This window comes from Coregonus clupeaformis, chromosome 21, assembly GCF_020615455.1.
Source record: "Coregonus clupeaformis isolate EN_2021a chromosome 21, ASM2061545v1, whole genome shotgun sequence".
Classification (NCBI taxonomy): Eukaryota; Metazoa; Chordata; class Actinopteri; order Salmoniformes; family Salmonidae; genus Coregonus; species Coregonus clupeaformis.
The window spans coordinates 41,282,336-41,301,683 of NC_059212.1; the positions used below are offsets into that span (position 1 = coordinate 41,282,336).

At 44.9% G+C, this 19,348-nt stretch overlaps 1 protein-coding gene across 1 annotated transcript in view; it reads left to right on the forward strand.

Moving 5' to 3' along the window:
* Nucleotides 1-19,348, forward strand: part of LOC121535647 — a 174,984-nt gene that overhangs the window by 61,509 nt on the left and 94,127 nt on the right. The window lies entirely within an intron of this gene.

A 19,348-nucleotide genomic window follows, 5' to 3' on the forward strand; every position in this document is an offset into this window, starting at 1 on the left:
GGCAGAGGATGTAGGGAAGAGGGTTGAGGGCACCGTGGAAGTGGAAAGGGAAAAATGGGGGAAAAGGATGGATACATGTGAGCAGACCTGGAGGAGAGGGGCTAGGAGAGGGGCCAGGATGAATATTGATGAGAGATGTGATAATGTGTGTTGTTCCGGTGCTGCAGAGGAAGGAAGAAAAGACAGACTGGGCGACTTTGGTCTGGACCTGTGACAGTGCAGGCAGGAGCTCTCTGCTTGCTACAACACCGGCCCTGCATTTTTCATAGGGACTCTATGGCGAGATGGCCCAGGGACGATGTGCTAGCAATGTTGTCTGGAGAGCAGCTTTTCATTAAAAGTCATTTGACCTGAGGGGAGACAGAAAGAAACAGACAGGTTCAAAGACAAGGGTGAGAGAGAAATATTAAAATATAAAGAAATATATCTGCAAGCAGCCATGTTGGGGTTCAAGCTTTGGCCCCATAGCACCACCATCAGGACACATTGCCCTAGGATGAGCTACTTCTGTACTCCTTACCACGCTTGCCAAATATTAGAACTCAACATCGAACAGATCATGCAATATGCTTTTCATGTATTTTGGACCATTTTTAATGATGTTTACTACTTTAAACGTCTTCTTCTCCAGAACCGCTGGACTGATTGGAACCAAATGTTGTATATATTCCAGGACTCTAGCTCAAACATGTTGAGTCTTGACAGTGTTATTACATGTTGAGTCTTGACAGTGTTATTACATGTTGAGTCCTGACAGTGTTATTACATGTTGAGTCTTGACAGTGTTAGTACATGTTGAGTCTTGACAGTGTTAGTACATGTTGAGTCTTGACAGTGTTAGTACATGTTGAGTCTTGACAGTGTTTGATTTATATGCATTTATTTGCCAGGTTACGCTCACTTGAATGTTCATTGGTTTATAGCGACCATAATGTTTCATGTACTTGCCTGAAATATAATGCGTTGAGAGATGTTGGTCCCTTAGATGCTATATATCAAGTTTCATCCAGATCGGCCCATTGGTTCCAGAGGAGATGTCACTCAGCTGGTAGAGCACGGCGCTTGTAATGCCAAGGTAGTGGGTTCGATCCCCGGGACCACCCATACACAAAAAAAAAATGTATGCACGCATGACTGTAAGTCGCTTTGGATAAAAGCGTCTGCTAAATGGCATATTATTATTATTATTATTATTATTCCACAAAATTCAAAATGGCGGAAAATTCATCATGGCGGACCTTATGGGTCCTTGAGGCAAATACAAACCTTGTAAAGATTACCGTATGCTTCCCCGTTGAAACAGTTTGCGCAGATATTCTGATAAAATTTTGTGATGCTTATTGTTCGTTTTGGTCTTCGGCAGGTTTATTTTTCAGCTGTTCGTGCACACAAATGTTTTTCTTGAGGCAAGTCGAAGTCTACGCCCCTTCATAGATGATTGGCCAACAGCACATCCTAATAGGAGTGGGAACATGAAGTGTTTGTTGTATTTCAACGAGAGACGACTAGCTTTCATGCACATTTTTTCACTTGCGAAATACTGCACCAAATATCTTACTTAGATGTACAATTGCGCAACTTAGACCTCCTTGGCAAAAACAATTCAATTATTGACGGATTTCTTGATATATCTTAGATTAATTCTGAATATTTTGAGGAGTGTTTCTGGCTATGTTGTTGCTACGATGGCTCAAGAGGGACAAACAACAGTGATATTGCTCCTTTAGGGAATATGCAAGCACAGACATTTGCTTCGCCTAGCCAATTTCTGCTAGGAGCAAACCAAACCTATGTATGCGGACGCCTTTAGGAAAGGGACCTAGGTATCATATTTTATGACTCTAGGTCACGCGGGGTGATGGGCGTGACCTTTCAAAGTTTACATATTAAAATGATTGTTATAGTGCCACGATGTGGTTAATGGGCATGGCATTGCATGAAAGGGTGTGGCCCGAGTGGCGCAGCGGTCTAAGGCACTGCATCTGAGTGCTTGAGGCGTCACTACAGACCCCCGGTTCGATTCCAGGCTGTATCACAACCGGCTGTGATTGGGAGTCCCATAGGGCGGCGCACAATTGGCCCAGGTTTGGCCGGTGTAGGCCATCATTGTAAATAAGAATTTGTTCTTAACTGACTTGCCTAGTTAAATAAAAATGTTTTAAAGGGTGTGGCCTTTGGCCTTATACCACCATGCAAGGTTGCACCCTCCTAGGCCCTATCATCTCACTGGAATTTGCATTTTACTTTGGTCTTACGGAAGAAGATGTATAATGAATGCCAAGAAATACAATAGGGTTTCACCAGGGGAGAACAACTGCCCTCTCTCACTGTAACCACGGTAGTTCAAGGCCGACCACGGTACTGCAGGCATTGTTTGCAGAAACAGGATCCCCATTATAGTAACTGGAAAAATGGCAATCTACGTGGTCAATCTTCGTGTAAATAAAACATGTTTTAGAAGACAATCATGGTACCAATAATTGCTTTTACTACACCAGATGTAGGTCCTTGAACCGATTATTTTAAAATCGCACACAGAAGAAGTTAAAAGGATAATTTAGTTGCTAATGGCAGCCTGCAGTACCCCAGTCTGCCTTCAACTTGAGATACTCAATGATCACAGTTACATGCACACAATAATACAATTATTGTGGATAGATTACTATAATAGTTTGTTTAAAACATTTACATACTGTTTACATGAAATCAGGCTACCTGATGGGACTTTGTTAATGCAGAAAATCGGCAATCCCCAAAAGATATCTACCACAGTGACCATGTTATTTTTGCGAAGCCTATTTGATTCTGAGTTCGGACATATAACGTTTGTATGTGAAAACTACAGTTGAAGTCGGAAGTTTACATACACTTAGGTTGGAGTCATTAAAACTGGTTTTTCAACCACTCCACAAATTTCTTGTTAACAAACTATAGTTTTGGCAAGTCGGTTAGGACATCTACTTTGTGCATGACACACGTAATTTTTCCAACAATTGTTTACAGACAGAATATTTCACTTATAATTCACTATATCACAATTCCAGTGGGTCAGAAGTTTACATACACTAAGTTGACTGTGCCTTTAAATAGCTTGGAAAATTCCAGAAAATTATGTCATGGCTTTAGAAGCTTCTGACAGGCTAATTGACATCATTTGAGTCAATTCAAATCAAATCAAATCAAATCAAATTTTATTGGTCACATGCGCCGAATACAACAGGTGCAGACATTACAGTGAAATGCTTACTTACAGCCCTTAACCAACAGTGCATTTATTTTAAACAAAAAAAGTAAGAATAAAACAACAACAAAAAAAGTGTTGAGAAAAAAAAGAGCAGAAGTAAAATAAAGTGACAGTAGGGAGGCTATATATACAGGGGTGTACCTGTGGATGTATTTCAAGGCCTACCTTCAAACTCTGTGCCTCTTTGCTTGACATCATGGGAAAATCAAAATAAATCAGCCAAGACCTCAGAAAAAAATTTGTAGACCTCCAGAAGTTTGGTTCATCCTTGGGAGCAATTTCCAATTGCCTGAAGGTACCACGTTCATCTGTACAAACAATAGTACGCAAGTATAAACACCATGGGACCATTGTGAAAAACTGAGTTTAAATGTATTTAGCTAAGGTGTATGTAAACTTCCGACTTCAACTGTATATGGCACAAATAGGCTACATACTCAAGAACACACACATGCACACAGGCACACAGGCACACACACACACAAGGGTTAAGCTGTTATGCATTGCCATTCTCACTCCCTGTATTACTGTATTTGTAAGATGCATACTTTCAGTTTTTCCGAACTCCCTTCACTCGCGCATAAGAGTTACTGGTGCTGGCACATGCGCAGATCAAATACAGATCAAATACACCACTGGAACTCCGATTAAGCTGTTTATGTTCTAATAATTTCAAAGATTGCTCAGAAAACCTAGTGTTTTAATCGGCGTAGGCTTACATTGCTGCTTGAACCCATAAAAATATGTGAAAAGTTGGTGAAAATACAGAGGAAATTGAGATTGGATTTGGTTTAGCTCTAGTAACAGATGAGTTAGCAGTGTGCTGATGTTGCTGTAATGTATTCTGGGTAATGGAGTTATGATGGATGGGCCATGTCTGGCCTATGATGAGGTGTAATGGAGGGCAAGCATGGGCTCTTGACTGGACGACATTGACACTTGACCATCAGCAATTTCAGCAGAATGTCTTTATAGTTCCTTTTTTTAATGATTTTTTTATTAGAGTCGTATCCAGATACTTCAACTAGCAGTTCATCATCAGTTGATCAAATCAAATCAAATGTTATTTGTCACATACACATATTTTGCAGATGTTTTTGCGGGTGTAGCGAAATGCTTGTGTTCCAACAGTGCAGTAGTATCTAACAATCCACAACAATACGCAAATCTAAAAGTAAAAGAATGGAATTAAGAAATATATAAATATTAGGACGAGCAATGTCGGAGTGGCATTGACTAAAATACAGTAGGATAGAATACAGTATATACATATGAGATGAGTAAAGCAGTATGTAAACATTATTAAAGTGACTAGTGTTCCATTATTAAAGTGGCCAGTGATTCCATGTCTATGTATATAGGGCAGTAGCCTCTATGGTGAAGGGTTGAGTAACCGGGTGGTAGCTGGCTAGTGATGGCTATTTAACAGTCTGATGGCCTTGAGAAAGAAGCTGTTTTTCAGTCTCTTGGTCTCAGCTTTGATGCACCTGTACTGACCTCGCCTTCTGGATGATAGCGGGGTGAACAGGCTGTGGCTCGGGTGGTTGATGTCCTTGATGATCTTTTGGCCTTCCTGTGACATCGGGTGCTGTAGGTGTCCTGGAGGGCAGGCAGTGTGATGCGTTGGGCAGACTGGGAGGTGCAGTTGCCGTACCAGGCGGTGATACAGCCCGACAGGATGCTCTCAATTGTGCATCTGTAAAAGTTTGTGAGGGTCTTAGGGGCCAAGCCAAATTTCTTCAGCCTCCTGAGGATGAAGAGGCGCTGTTGCGCCTTCTTCACCACCCTGTCTGTGTGGGTGGACCATTTCAGATTGTCAGTGATGTGTACGCCGAGGAACTTGAAGCTTTCCACCTTCTCCACTGCAGCCCCGTCGATGTGGATGGGGGCGTGCTCCCTCTGCTGTTTCCTGGTCCATGATCAGCTCCTTCGTTTTGTTGATGTTGAGGGAGAGGTTATTTTCCTGGCACCACTCCGCCAGGTCCCTCACCTCCTCCCTGTAGGCTGTCTCGTCATTGTTGGTAATCAGGCCTACTACTGTTGTGTCGTCTGCAAACTTGATGTTTGAGTTGGAGGCATGCATGGCCACGCAGTCATGGGTGAACAGGGAGTACAGGAGGGGGCTGAGCATGCACCCTTGTGGGGCCCCTGTGTTGAGGATCAGCGTAGTGGAGGTGTTGTTTCCTACCTTCACCACCTGGGTGCGGCCCATCAGGAAGTCCAGGGCCCAGTTGCAGATGTCGGGGTTCATACACAGGGCCCCGAGCTTAATGATGAGCTTGGAGGGTTCTATGGTGTTGAAGGCTGAGCTATAGTCAATGAACAGCATTCTGACGTATTCCTCTTGCCCAGATGGGATAAGGCAGTGTGCAGTGCGATGATGATTGCATCATCTGTGGATCTATTGGGGCAGTAAGCAAATTGAAGTGGGTCTAGGGTGTCAGGTAAGGTAGAGGTGATATGACCCTTAACTAGCCTTTCAAAGCACTTCATGATGACAGAAGTGAGTGCTACGGGGCGAAAGTCATTTAGTTCAGTTACCTTTGCTTTCTTGGCTACAGGAACAATGGTGGACATCTTGAAGCAAGTGGGGACAGCAGACTGGAATAGGAATAGATTGTCCGTAAACACTCCAGTCCACAATTACAATGAGAGCGCAGGTGGTACAAGTATTGATGTCTATGTCTAATGTATGTTTATGGCAGAAACATGTAGACTATTGGTGGTTGGATCCTATGGCCTCTTAATGATCACTTCTAACATACTAATTCTATACAGGGATCAGAGACACCCAGAGAGACTGTAAAAGCTTTAAAAATCCACTTTCCTATGATCTTGAAAATCTTACTGTTCCCCTTCGTCCCCAATCTTTAAAGAGGTGCAATTAAGTAGGTAAAATTAGAATGTTTTCATCTTTAGTGTCCCTCTGGTAAACATTGCAGTTCGGATCAATTAACCAACAGCTAATGAGCAAAGTGGGAGTTTGCTTCAATATCACACCATTGTTCATTTGGGTTTTTTAGTAAATGGTTTTTGAAGTAAAAATCACAGACATTTTTAATTGTTTTTAAAAGTTTTTTTTAGGGGGGGAAGATCAGTGTGTTAATTATAAGAAGGGATTTAAAGTGTGGAGGATTTCGTTTTAATTAAAGAGGAATTTGTCAAGGAATGCCACCAACAGACTGAGTTCAAATACGACACAATACTCGGTTATTCCCCACTTTCCTGTCCATCTTTCTTTTTCTTAATCTCTCTATTTCTCCCCCCCCCCTTCTCTCTCGTACTCTTTATATCTTTCCACCACCTCCTGCCATCTCTCTCCCTCTCCCTCTCCCACTCCCGCTCTCGCTCCCGCTCTCGCTCTGTCTCTCTCTCTCTCTCAATTCAATTCAATTGAATATACTTTATTGTTAAATTATTTACATTGTCAAAGTATACATATAACAAAAATGGTGGGACCAACAGCAATAATAATAGTAGTAGTGGAAATGGGATTACCATTAACAGCAACTACAACAACAACATAATTAATGAGAATAACAATACATTAAAGCAATAGTAGTAGACTAGTCTCAACATGACATGGTATGAAAGCCAAAACAAAACTAAATGGGAAATATTATTGACATCTCTCTCTCTCTCTCTCTCTCTCTCTCTCTCTCTCTCTCTCTCTCTCTCTCTCTCTCTCTCTCTCTCTCTCTCTCTCTCTCTCTCTCTCTCTCTCTCTCTCTCTCTCCCCATCTCCCTCTCTCCCTCCCTCTGTCCCATCTCCCTCTATCCCCTCTCTCCCTCCCTCTGTCCCCATCTCCCTCTATTCCCTCTCTCCCTCCCTCTGTCCCCATCTCCCTCTATTCCCTCTATCCCTCCCTCTCTCCCCATCTCCCTCTATTCCCTCTATCCCTCTCTCTGTTCCCATCTCCCTCTATCCCCTCTCTCCCTCCCTCTGTCCCCATCTCCCTCTATTCCCTCTCTCCCTCCCTCTGTTCCCATCTCCCTCTATCCCCTCTCTCCCTCCCTCTGTCCCATCTCCCTCTATCCCCTCTCTCCCTCCCTCTGTCCCCATCTCCCTCTATCCCCTCCCTCCCTCCCTCCCTCCCTCCCTCCCTCCCTCCCTCCCTCCCTCCCTCCCTCCCTCCCTCCCTCCCTCCCTCCCTCCCTCCCTCCCTCCCTCCCTCCCTCCCTCCCTCCCTCCCTCCCTCCCTCCCTCCCTCTGTCCCATCTCCCTCTATTCCCTCTATCCCTCCCTCCCTCTGTCCCATCTCCCTCTATCCTCCCCTCCCTCCCTCCCTCCCTCCCTCCCTCCCTCCCTCCCTCCCTCCCTCCCTCCCTCCCTCCCTCCCTCCCTCCCTCCCTCCCTCCCTCCCTCCCTCCCTCCCTCCCTCCCTCCCTCCCTCCCTCCCTCTGTCCCATCTCCCTCTATCCCCTCTCTCCCTCCCTCCCTCTGTCCCATCTCCCTCTATCCCCTCTCTCCCTCCCTCTGTTCCCATCTCCCTCTATCCCCTCTCTCCCTCCCTCTGTCCCCATCGCCCTCTATCCCCTCTCTCCCTCCCTCTGTTCCCATCTCCCTCTATTCCCTCTATCCCTCCCTCTGTTCCCATCTCCCTCTATTCCCTCTATCCCTCCCTCTCTTCCCATCTCCCTCTATCCCCTCTCTCCCTCCCTCTGTCCCATCTCCCTCTATCCCCTCTCTCCCTCCCTCTGTCCCCATCTCCCTCTATTCAATCTCTCCCGCCCTCTGTCCCCATCTCCCTCTATCCCCTCCTCTCCGTTAATAGTGTATAAGATTGTTTTCATACCAATGATAAATTAAGCTGAAGTGATTAGCACAGTGTGAAACGTGATTACATTGCGTTGCTGATTCGCTGAGCTGATGCCCTTTACCAGAGAGACTTTGCTAGGTTACATCTTTACAAGTAGCCCTCCACACAGCTGGAATCTCACAAGAGGAATCCAGGTTAATTGCCTTGATTGTAGATATAGCAGAGTTATTCCAGAGGGAATTGAACCGGCTATTGCCATATTATAGCTGAGAGTTAACCATCAGACTCTATCTCTCTCTCTCTCTCTCGCTCTCTCTCTGCAGCCTGTTTGCAAAGTCAATTTCAGACATAAACAAAAACAAGCTGCTGCTGGGAAGGTGTCCCAGTCTGTCTAGGTTTCCATGGCAACAGAGGACAGGGTCGTCCCAATAGAATGTTTGCCAATCACTGGGATTAATGGGCCGATAGTAACGCTCCCATCAGCATCATGAACAGTGGCACCCCACCTCTCACTCTCTCACTTTCTCACTCTGGCCTATCAGCAGGGGAGGAATAATATTAAATAATAACAACAAGGAATATAGCTGACCTCCTGTTGTTTTTGTGCCTGCGCCAGTGTTGCTGCTATTACACCAATCAATGTCATTAGCGTAACAAATCCCAATAGATGAATGTGATTTCCTATGGTTTGTTGTATGCACAATAATGTTGCCTATATAGTTCATTTCAGCACAATCTAATCTAGCAGCCACTTAAAACACACAACCACATTGGATAGATCAGTGGAGGCTGGTGACATGACCAATTTAGGAGGATGATAGGAGACCCACAGTATAGGCGCGGACCGCACAGAGAAAATTAATGTTTCAAAAATCATTAAAGACAAATTATTTTAACCTGAAACGTTTAATAAAGACATTTATAGTAAAATATTATGGGTAATGGGAATGAGAGGGTTACTTACACAGTGCTGGGAAGGATCACAGCAGTGATTGAATGAGGGTATGAGACATGAGTTGAGGTGTTCAGATGCTTGACTTCAGTGCAGGACAGGGGTTGAGGTGTTCATAGGTTTCAGTGCAGGACAGGCTCATCATGGATGGATGGTGTTGGAGAAGAGCTCAACTCTCCCACTGAGAACAGGATAGGATTTGACTGGGAAGATAAAAAACAATAACACTACACAGTTAGACAAAAGAGCTAAGAATTAGATAGTCCAAGCAAGGAGTAAAATCATTGATGTGCAATAATGTGATTGTGTTTGTGTATGTGATTGACTACATAGAAAATTGACAGGTCTACTCACAGTGCTTGGAGAGGAAACCTTCAATGCGCCAGTGGATGAGAGGCCACATGAGACATGGCTTCAGTTCATGTCAGGAGAGAGTAGGTAGTTGGTAGAGCATGGCGTTTGTAACGCCAGGGTTGTGGGTTCGATTCCCACGGGGGGCCAGTATAAAAATGTATGCACTCACTAACTGTAAGTGGCTCTGGATAAGAGCGTCTGCTAAATGACTAAAATGTAGTGTAGTGGAGGGGACTTAGCTGTAAATACAAATAGCAGATACATTCCATTACAGCAGCGCCATCATAGGTTTGCCCAAGTTTCTCCATGAAGTTAAACTCCGACATCACACAAAGTCAAACACAGACTACGCATCTTGCCCACTTGACACATCAAAGTAGCCCAAGAAATGTTCCTGAATAAAGCAAAGATCATCCACACATCTGACGATAATCATCAAATGCGAGCAGACTGGTGGCACCACAGGTCCCAGAGTGGTGGTAAAACTCCGGACCCTATAGGGTATGACAGTGATTAATCCGTTGTTAAACGGTTTTATATGGACTATGTTGGGACCAGTTTTTCTAATCAGGTCACATGTTGTTGTTTTTTACTCCTGGAAAAACTCCTGGCCCTGGGGAGGATGAAAACCCTGTCAAACTGCAGCAACCTTGTACATGTTCATCTTAATTATATTAAACTAGACTAACAGGGGGGGTTCCTCTACACAGACACAGAGGCAACAACTGATGGACAATATAACTCACAGGGCTGAGCTTGCTTTTATACATGTTTGCATCATGTATGCCTATGCAACTGTAGCCCTAATAAAACATTTACTCACAGTCTATGTCATCACTATTGTGTTAATTGATTAATTCCAGTTAATAATTTTGGATTGAAAACGTCTATGCAGCCTATCCAGCTCAAATGTAAATACATTAAAATTTGATCACATTCACATTTTCTCCTGACAAACAAATGGACTATAATTACATACCGTTACCAATTAGTTTACTCTGACCAGATGGACAGGGCTCATACGCTGTATATAGCTGCTGTTATTAGTAGCCTATTGTTGATCAGACTGAACAATCATCTTGTTTTCATCCTATACACCATGTCAGATCTCTAATGTTTAGGTGTAGCCTAGGTTGCTGCAACATTTATGTAAAGAGTTTTTGTTTGTGTCTGTTGGGAGTGATGATGTGTTATCCCATTTGCTAAATAAATACCTGAGGAAAGTGGAAAGCGTAGCCTACTTGAGCGCGCGTTGTGCTAAAATATTGCTGTCATCTCACTTTTAATGGATGATGTGATGGAAGCTATCAAATCACTCTGAATTGAATTCGACATCCCAGAGAAGACAGTAGAAACGTCCATATGCTCAGCAAGTAAAGCATCGCAACGTGCAATTACCTCTGCAAGCTCCTTGTAGTTCCCTCTCATCGTGCCCCTAAGTAAAAGCCAACTCTTGCATGCCCAAAAATGCAGTAGTGTCGATAAGCTGCTTGAGACCCTGTTTCTTCTTACCTTCTTGTGGTGTTGCGCAGTTTGAATACGCAGACCTTCGTCCATTACATGATCAATGCGTCTTTTTCCCAGAAGCTTGAATCTGATGTGGGCAATGAAAGGTGTTCTTCAACAAAAAATCCACTACATTGTCATTAGTGTTAGCCATTCTGGCAGAGAAATCAATTCATATTTTATTTGTCACATGCGCCGAATACAACAGGTGTAGTACCGTGAAATGCTTACTTACAAGCCCTTAACCAACAATGCTCAGAAATGTTTTACTAAATAAACTAAAGTAAAAAATAAAATACAAAGTAACACAATAAAATAACAATACCGAGGGTATATACAGGGGGTACTGGTACCGAGTCAATGTGCAGGGGTACAGGTTAGTCAAGGTAATTTGTACATGTAGGTAGGGGTAAAGTGACTATGCATAGATAATAAACAGTGAGTAGCAGTAGTGTAAAAACAAAGGGTAGCCATTTGATTAATTCTTCAGCAGTCTTATGGCTAAGGGGTAGAAGCTGTTAAGGAGCCTTTTGGACCTAGACTTGGCACTCCAGTACCGCTTGCCGTGCGGTAGCAGAGGGAACAGTCTATGACTTGGGTCACTGGAGTCATTGACAATTTTTTGGGCCTTCCTCTGACATCGCCTAGTATATACAGTGAGGGAAAAAAGTATTTGATCCCTGCTGATTTTGTACGTTTGCCCACTGACAAAGACATGATCAGTCTATCATTTTAATGGTAGGTTTATTTGAACAGTGAGAGACATAATAACAACAACAAAAATCCAGAAAAATGCATGTCAAAAATGTTATGAATTGATTTGCATTTTAATGAGGGAAATAAGTATTTGACCCTTCTGCAAAACATGACTTAGTACTTGGTGGCAAAACCCTTGTTGGCAATCACAGAGGTCAGACGTTTCTTGTAGTTGGCCACCAGGTTTGCACACATCTCAGGAGGGATTTTGTCCCACTCCTCTTTGCAGATCTTCTCCAAGTCATTAAGGTTTCGAGGCTGATGTTTGGCAACTCGAACCTTCAGCTCCCTCCACAGATTTTCTATGGGATTAAGGTCTGGAGACTGGCTAGGCCACTCCAGGACCTTAATGTGCTTCTTCTTGAGCCACTCCTTTGTTGCCTTGGCCGTGTGTTTTTGGTCATTTTCATGCTGGAATACCCATTCCCGACCCATTTTCAATGCCCTGGCTGAGGGAAGGAGGTTCTCACCCAAGATTTGACGGTACATGGCCCCGTCCATCGTCCCTTTGATGCGGTGAAGTTGTCCTGTCCCCTTAGCAGAAAAACACCCCCAAAGCATAATGTTTCCACCTCCATGTTTGACGGTGGGGATGGTGTTCTTGGGGTCATAGGCAGCATTCCTCCTCCTCCAAACACAGCGAGTTGAGTTGATGACAAAGAGCTCGATTTTGGTCTCATCTGACCACAACACTTTCACCCAGTTCTCCTCTGAATCATTCAGATGTTCATTGGCAAACTTCAGACGGGCCTGTATATGTGCTTTCTTGAGCAGGGGGACCTTGCGGGCGCTGCAGGATTTCAGTCCTTCACGGCGTAGTGTGTTACCAATTGTTTTCTTGGTGACTATGGTCCCAGCTGCCTTGAGATCATTGACAAGATCCTCCCGTGTAGTTCTGGGCTGATTCCTCACCGTTCTCATGATCATTGCAACTCCACGAGGTGAGATCTTGCATGGAGCCCCAGGCCAAGGGAGATTGACAGTTATTTTGTGTTTCTTCCATTTGCGAATAATTGCACCAACTGTTGTCACCTTCTCACCAAGCTGCTTGGCGATGGTCTTGTAGCCCATTCCAGCCTTGTGTAGGTCTACAAACTTGTCCCTGACATCCTTGGAGAGCTCTTTGGTCTTGGCCATGGTGGAGAGTTTGGAATCTGATTGATTGCTTCTGTGGACAGGTGTCTTTTATACAGGTAACAAGCTGAGATTAGGAGCACTCCCTTTAAGAGTGTGCTCCTAATCTCAGCTCGTTACCTGTAGAAAAGACACCTGGGATCCAGAAATCTTTCTGATTGAGAGGGGGTCAAACACTTAGTTCCCTCATTAAAATGCAAATCAATTTATAACATTTTTGACATGCGTTTTTCTGGATTTTGTTGTTGTTATTCTGTCTCTCACTGTTAAAAAAACCTACCATTAAAATGATAGACTGATCATGTCTTTGTCAGTGGGAAAACGTACAAAATCAGCAGGGGATCAAATACTTTTTTCCCTCACTGTAGGTCCTGGATGGCAGGAAGCTTGGCCCCAGTGATGTACTGGGCCGTACGCACTACCCTCTGTAGCGCCTTATGGTCGGATGCCGAGCAGTTGCCATACCAGGCGGTGATGCAACCGGTCAGGATGCTCTCGATGGTGCAGCTGTATAACTTTTTGAGCATCTGGGGACCTATGCCAAATCTTTTCATTCTCCTGAGGGGGAAAAGGTGTTGTCGTGTCCTCTTCACGACTGTCTTGGTGTGTTTGGACCATGATAGTTTGTTGGTGATGTGGACACGAAGGAACTTGAAACTCTCTACCCACTCCCCGTCGATGTGAATGGGGGCGTGTTCGGCCCTATTTTTCCTGTAGTCCACGATCATCTCCTTTGTCTTGGTCACGTTGAGGGAGAGGTTGTTGTCCTGGCACCACATTGCCAGGTCTCTGACCTCCTCCGTATAGGCTATCTCATCGTTGTCGGTGATCAGGCCTACCACTGTTGTGTCGCCAGCAAACTTAATGATGGTGTTGGAGTCGTGCTTGGCCACGCAGTCGTGGGTGAACAGGGAGTACAGGAGGGGACTAAGCATGCACCACTGAGGGGCCCCTGTGTCTAGGATCAGTGTGGCAGATGTGTTGTTGCCTATCCTTACCACCTGGGGGTGGCCCGTCAGGAAGTCCAGGATCCAGATGCAGAAGGAAGTGTTTAGTCCCAGGGTCCTTAGCTTAGTGATGAGCTTATGGGCACTATGGTGTTGAACGCTGAGCTGTAGTCAATGAACAGCATTCTCACATAGGTGTTCCTTTTGTCCTGTTGAGACTACTGTAGACCTTCATTGCAAAACAGTATGTTTTATTCCGGTATTTGGTGATGTAAATATATTAAAAAATTATAACTTTTTTAATGTTTCATTATTTGATTTTTTTCTGAAATTCACTGAGTAGGATGGTCCTCCCCTTCCTCCTCTGAGGAGCCTCCACTGCTCAATATATACTGTATTACCACTGAAAACAATCTGCCGAGCAAATCCAATCATGATTAAACAACCGGACCCAGCATTCATCCACTACATAATCAGCACCAAACGGTTTATCCCCCTCTTCCTCTCCTCCTATCCATCCCTCTCCTCCTTATCGTTTAATTTTCTCTACCTCATGCTAGTGCAGCACATTCTGTACATTCCTCACTGTAGCTAAAGATGGTATATTTTGTACAACAATAGAAACAGGGATTGAGGCCTCACTTCGGTCAATCTCAGAAAAGAGAGTGTTTATGCTGTATAGAAGTGTTAATGGTGTTAAAACCAACACCTCCTGCAAGCTGTTCCTCCTTGGACACATTGTTAGTGGATAATGATGCAAAACTACACCTGTCCTTGACATACAGCGTAAACATTCACAGTGAACCTGTGATTTATGTATTTTAATTTTTAAAGCAATTAATTGGGGACAAAGTCTGAAAAAACACAGTGCCGTGTTACAATTGCCTTATACGGTGACAGGTTTTAGTTGGAGAGCCTGGCATATTCTAAACAACAGGAAGTGGAGTGTTTATTTCCTGTGTGTGTCTCTGTCGTCTAAAGACCCTCTGTAGGGGACATTATCTGGTTAGGACTTCTATTATTATTCTGTTCATTCTCTTTCATCACTGCTCACTGGTAGCCTGGCAACAGAGGGTTTGTTTTGAGGGCAGGATAGCCCTTCCTAGTGCTTTTTATCCTGTGGAGTGATTCACAATGGTGTATGGATGGAAGTCATCACATCTTTAACCTCTAACTGCCTGGGGCCACACAGCGGATGTGAATGGTTGACAGAGAAGGACACACTGCAGGGTTAACCAACTGATTGACTCTACAGGGAGAAAGAGATGGAGGAAGAGAGGGAGAGTGATAGAGAGAAAGAGGGGTGGAGATGTGAGGGAGAGGAATAGGGCAAGAGAACGAGGTGTTGAGAGAGAGAGAGACAGAGAGAATAGGGGGAGAGAGAAGGAGTAAATGGAGATGAGAGAGAAATAAAGCAGGTTGAATCCTGGAATGAGGGAGAAAGATGAGGAGAGAGGTGAAAGAATCTGAGAGATTGAATGAGGGAGGGGGACAAGGAGAGAAAGAGGGAAATGGAGGAAAGGGAGGGGAGGGTGCAAGAGATTGATGAGAGAGAGTGAGAAACAAATTCTCACTTCACTCTGGACTGGAAGATTAAGGAAGATTAGAGTGATCGAGGGAGGGAGAGATGGAGTGATAACTTCTACCGCATGCCAGCCAGAGAGATATCTTTGAATGCCTAATACCCTGAGAGGGAGAGAGGGGGAGAGAGAGAGAAAGGGAGAATGGAGATAGGGAGGGAGGGAGAGAATGTGTGTGTGTGTGAAAGACAGAGAATTGGAGTGATAAAGGGATGGATGGATCAAAAGAAAGAGAGAAAAGCTGTCTCAGAGGAGTCTTAATGGTAGTGGTCCGTGAGAGTAATGTCCTTATATTAGTAGCCATTTACATGAGCGTGCAGTAATCCTGGCTTGTCTGTGGGGTGGAGATAACAACAGAGCTACAGTACCCAGGTCCTCTATAGCTTCAGACCTCTCCACCCTCTCAGTCTAATACTATCCTCCAGTCCAGAGGATGCTCACTCGCCCTGTCTCAGATAGTGGACATTTCAGCACCTTTCTACGCCAAGAACCGACCGACCCTTCTCTTCTCTTGTCCTCTCCTCTTCTCTTGTCCCCTCTTCACCATGCCCAAACACAGACACCCCTTTAGAGCTGGGACGATAAATCTGAAATGATTGATACCGACCATACCGGTCACTTATCGCAGGCATTGTGCTGATATCGTTCGTTACGATAAGTAGCCTATACTAGAGAAATGTGAAGTTTGAAATGAAATAAGTTTGCTAATATGGATGATTGTTAATGGGACAATTGATGGCTACAACCATAAAACTAGTAGTAGTAGTTTAAAGTATAATAAAAAAGAACTGTGGTGCACATTGATGTTCTAAATGTATCATTCTATTTATTGTTATCGCATTAATTCAGGCAATTTATCGCGACATGGATTTTAATCCATATCGTCCAGCTCTACACCCAGTCATGTGCTCCCTCTTATTGTATCTTATAGTGTCCAGCTCCAGGTCAATCCCCAAGCATAGACCTGTGCCCAATATTAGGGAAAGGGTTATACTGCACGGACATACACACTCACACTCGCACTCACAACTTTGTGTCAGACGGGAGTCTCAGCGAGGCCGCTGCAGCAGACTCAATCCGTCATGGAGGATTACAACGTAAGCTTCTCCATGGCGATAGATGCAGTTTTATGGAAAAACACTGGGCTTTCTAGAAGAGCAGCTCTGTACATTAGCAGAAAGGGGATTCTCCGGCTCTGCAGTATCCTCATTGCCTAAACCGTCATGATCGCTCTCCTATAAGTGCTGACCGTGTACGGTTGGTCTTTGACCTTCCCACCCTACCCTCAGACCCCTTGTCCATTGCCCCCTGGCCCCTGCTTCCTGCCCTTGCAGTGTGTGGTTGGATGATTTCAACCATGCTGAGCAAGTTACCTTGGGGTGGAGGCGGGATTGGTGGTGGTGGTGGTGGTGTGTGTGTCTCAGTGTGTGTGTTTGGGCATCTTGAGCAGAGTTACAGCTGCTTGCTGGAAGCGAGCCTGATAACCCACACAGCATCCCTCAGCATGACAACGCTCCCTGAAATACAACACCCAACAAACTTTGATGGCATACATCACCACATAACACAACACTGAGCAAACCAAACTCGGAAACTAGCAACTCGGAAATCTACCCTGACATTCAGCCTCACACCCAACCTACAACTCTGAACTAAAAACACAACATACAACTGAATAAAACAACTCTAAAACAAAACCCAATCCATACCACAGAGGAAAGTGAAGTAGAACACATCATTGTCACGTTACATTTGAAATGTTAGTCATTTAGCAGACGCTCTAGCTATCTCTCCTTCGTTGCCTATCTGTTAGCACACAGCGCACATACACACACATGCCTCCATATTACATAGAGAGGCCCCAAAAAGCTACCTGGCTGGCAGACAGCACAAAGCTACCTGGCTGGCAGACAGCACAAACCTACCTGGCTGGCAGACAGCACAAACCTACCTGGCTGGCAGACAGCTTAAACCTACCTGGCTTGCAGACAGCACAAAGCTACCTGGCTGGCAGACAGCACAAACCTACCTGGCTGGCAGAGAGCACAAACCTACCTGGCTGGCAGACAGCACAAAGCTACCTGGCTGGCAGACGGCACAAAAAAAGACGCTTAACTGCTCCCTCCGAGAAAGAGAAAATAAACAAACTGACCCATATAAAAACTAAATGATTTGAGATTGGGGCAAAGTCATTAGAATTATAAAAATAACTGTCACCAGCAAAATAAAGCGGAAGAGGAGGGGAGATATATGCTAATAAGGCTGGGACTTTGTGACTCCAACAAGGGAGATTAAAAGGTGTTGCAGCAGAGAGAAAGAGAGAAAGAGAGAAAGAGAGAGAGAGAGAGAGAGAGAGAGGGGGGGGCTCCAGGGCCTGGAGCACAACACAAAACTAGCTCAACACAACATAACCATGCAAATAAAATAATATAGTGCTACAGTAATATGGTACGACAACACAACAACCCTCCAGGCCTACTGACCAACGCAAAACTAATTATACATTATAAATCAGTTGCATTTAAAACAAGTACCAAAGTAGGCCCTACACAGACCTCAAAGCTTACTACATGATATACAATTCGTATCATGCTCTAGTCTAGATTGATGTAACATCACACAAGACAAGTACAGAGTGGCATCAAACACTACCACTGAGCACAATACTAATTTGACCCCTTGTAAGAGTAGCAACACATTATGTTACAAACCACCACTGTTTAACAATCAAAAAGACGTAGCTGAGGGAGTTCTTGAATAAACGTTCTATTGAACAGCAGCAGAAGATTATCGATCTGGATCAGGCGTCAGAAAACGTTTCACTGTACTGCCTGTGGAGATAAGCATTTAGGGGTTTTAATGAAAGTGAGTTCTACTGTAAGTTGATTTGAACGTTTGGAATGATTAAAGAGAGACTTTCACAAATTCAGCCGAGGCTGCCCCTCCTTGCTCGGGCAGGTTTCAGCGTTCGTCGTCACTGGCTTACTAGCCACTACCGCTCCATTTATCATCACTCCATTTGTCTTGTCTTGTCTTGTCAATCACACACACCTGGTACTCATTCCCTCATTAGTCTGTGTATAAGTGTTCCCTCTGCCCCCTTGTACTTTGTGAGTGATTGTTCATTGTGAGAGTGTGTAGCTCGGTTGAGCTACTCTTTCCTTGTATGTAGCCAAGGTGGATTTTCCCCTTGTGCTAGTTCCGTTTTGACGCTTGCTGCGCTTTATTCATGTACACTGAATAAACTCTGGATTTCTGTGTTTTACCTCCTGCGCCTGACTCCGTCATTCACACCTCGTCACAGAATCCCTCACCAATATGGAGTCAGCAGGAGAGGAGCGCATGCCTGGAATAGTGGCAAGGGTCCAGGAACATTCCACTATGCTGGCCAGCTTGGGGGAAGCGATGGATGGGGTTCTTCAGGTCGTCCAACGCCTGGAGAGAAGAGGAACCGATCCGTCGAGACCAGCTGGCCAACCGGATCCAGCCACCTACATCACAGTACCCGGAGGGATCCAGATATCTCGACCATGGGCGTTCGATGGGACGCCGGCTCTATGTCAGGGATTCTTTCTCCAACTGGAGCTGTACTGCTCCAGTGTCAGGCCGGCGCCATCAGATCGAGAGCAGGTGTCCGTCCTCATTGAGTACCAGGTGTGTGAGAAGGAGGAGCCGCGTTGGAGGACTACAGGGAGTTCGCCTGCCTATTTCGGGCGATTTTCGATCACCCGCCCGAGGGTCGAGAGGCGGGTGAGCAGCTGGTCCACTTGAGGCAGGGGACGAGGACAGTACAGGAGTTCTCGCTGGAGTTCCGGATTCTGGCAGCAGGATCCGGGTGGAACGAGCGGGCCCTGATCAACCAGTTCCGGTGCCATCTACGGGAGGACGTCCAACGAGAGCTAGCCTGCCGTGACACCAGTTTGTCTTTTACCGAACTAGTAGATTCAGGCGCAGCTGGGAACTTTATGGATAAAACTTTCGCACGCCGCCAGGGCATTCCATTAGTTCCCCTATCCATTCCACGCTCCATCAGAGCACTTGATAGTCGACCATTAGGGTCATGGTTGATAAAGGAAGTCACGGTACCAGTCACCATGATCACACAGGAGACGCAT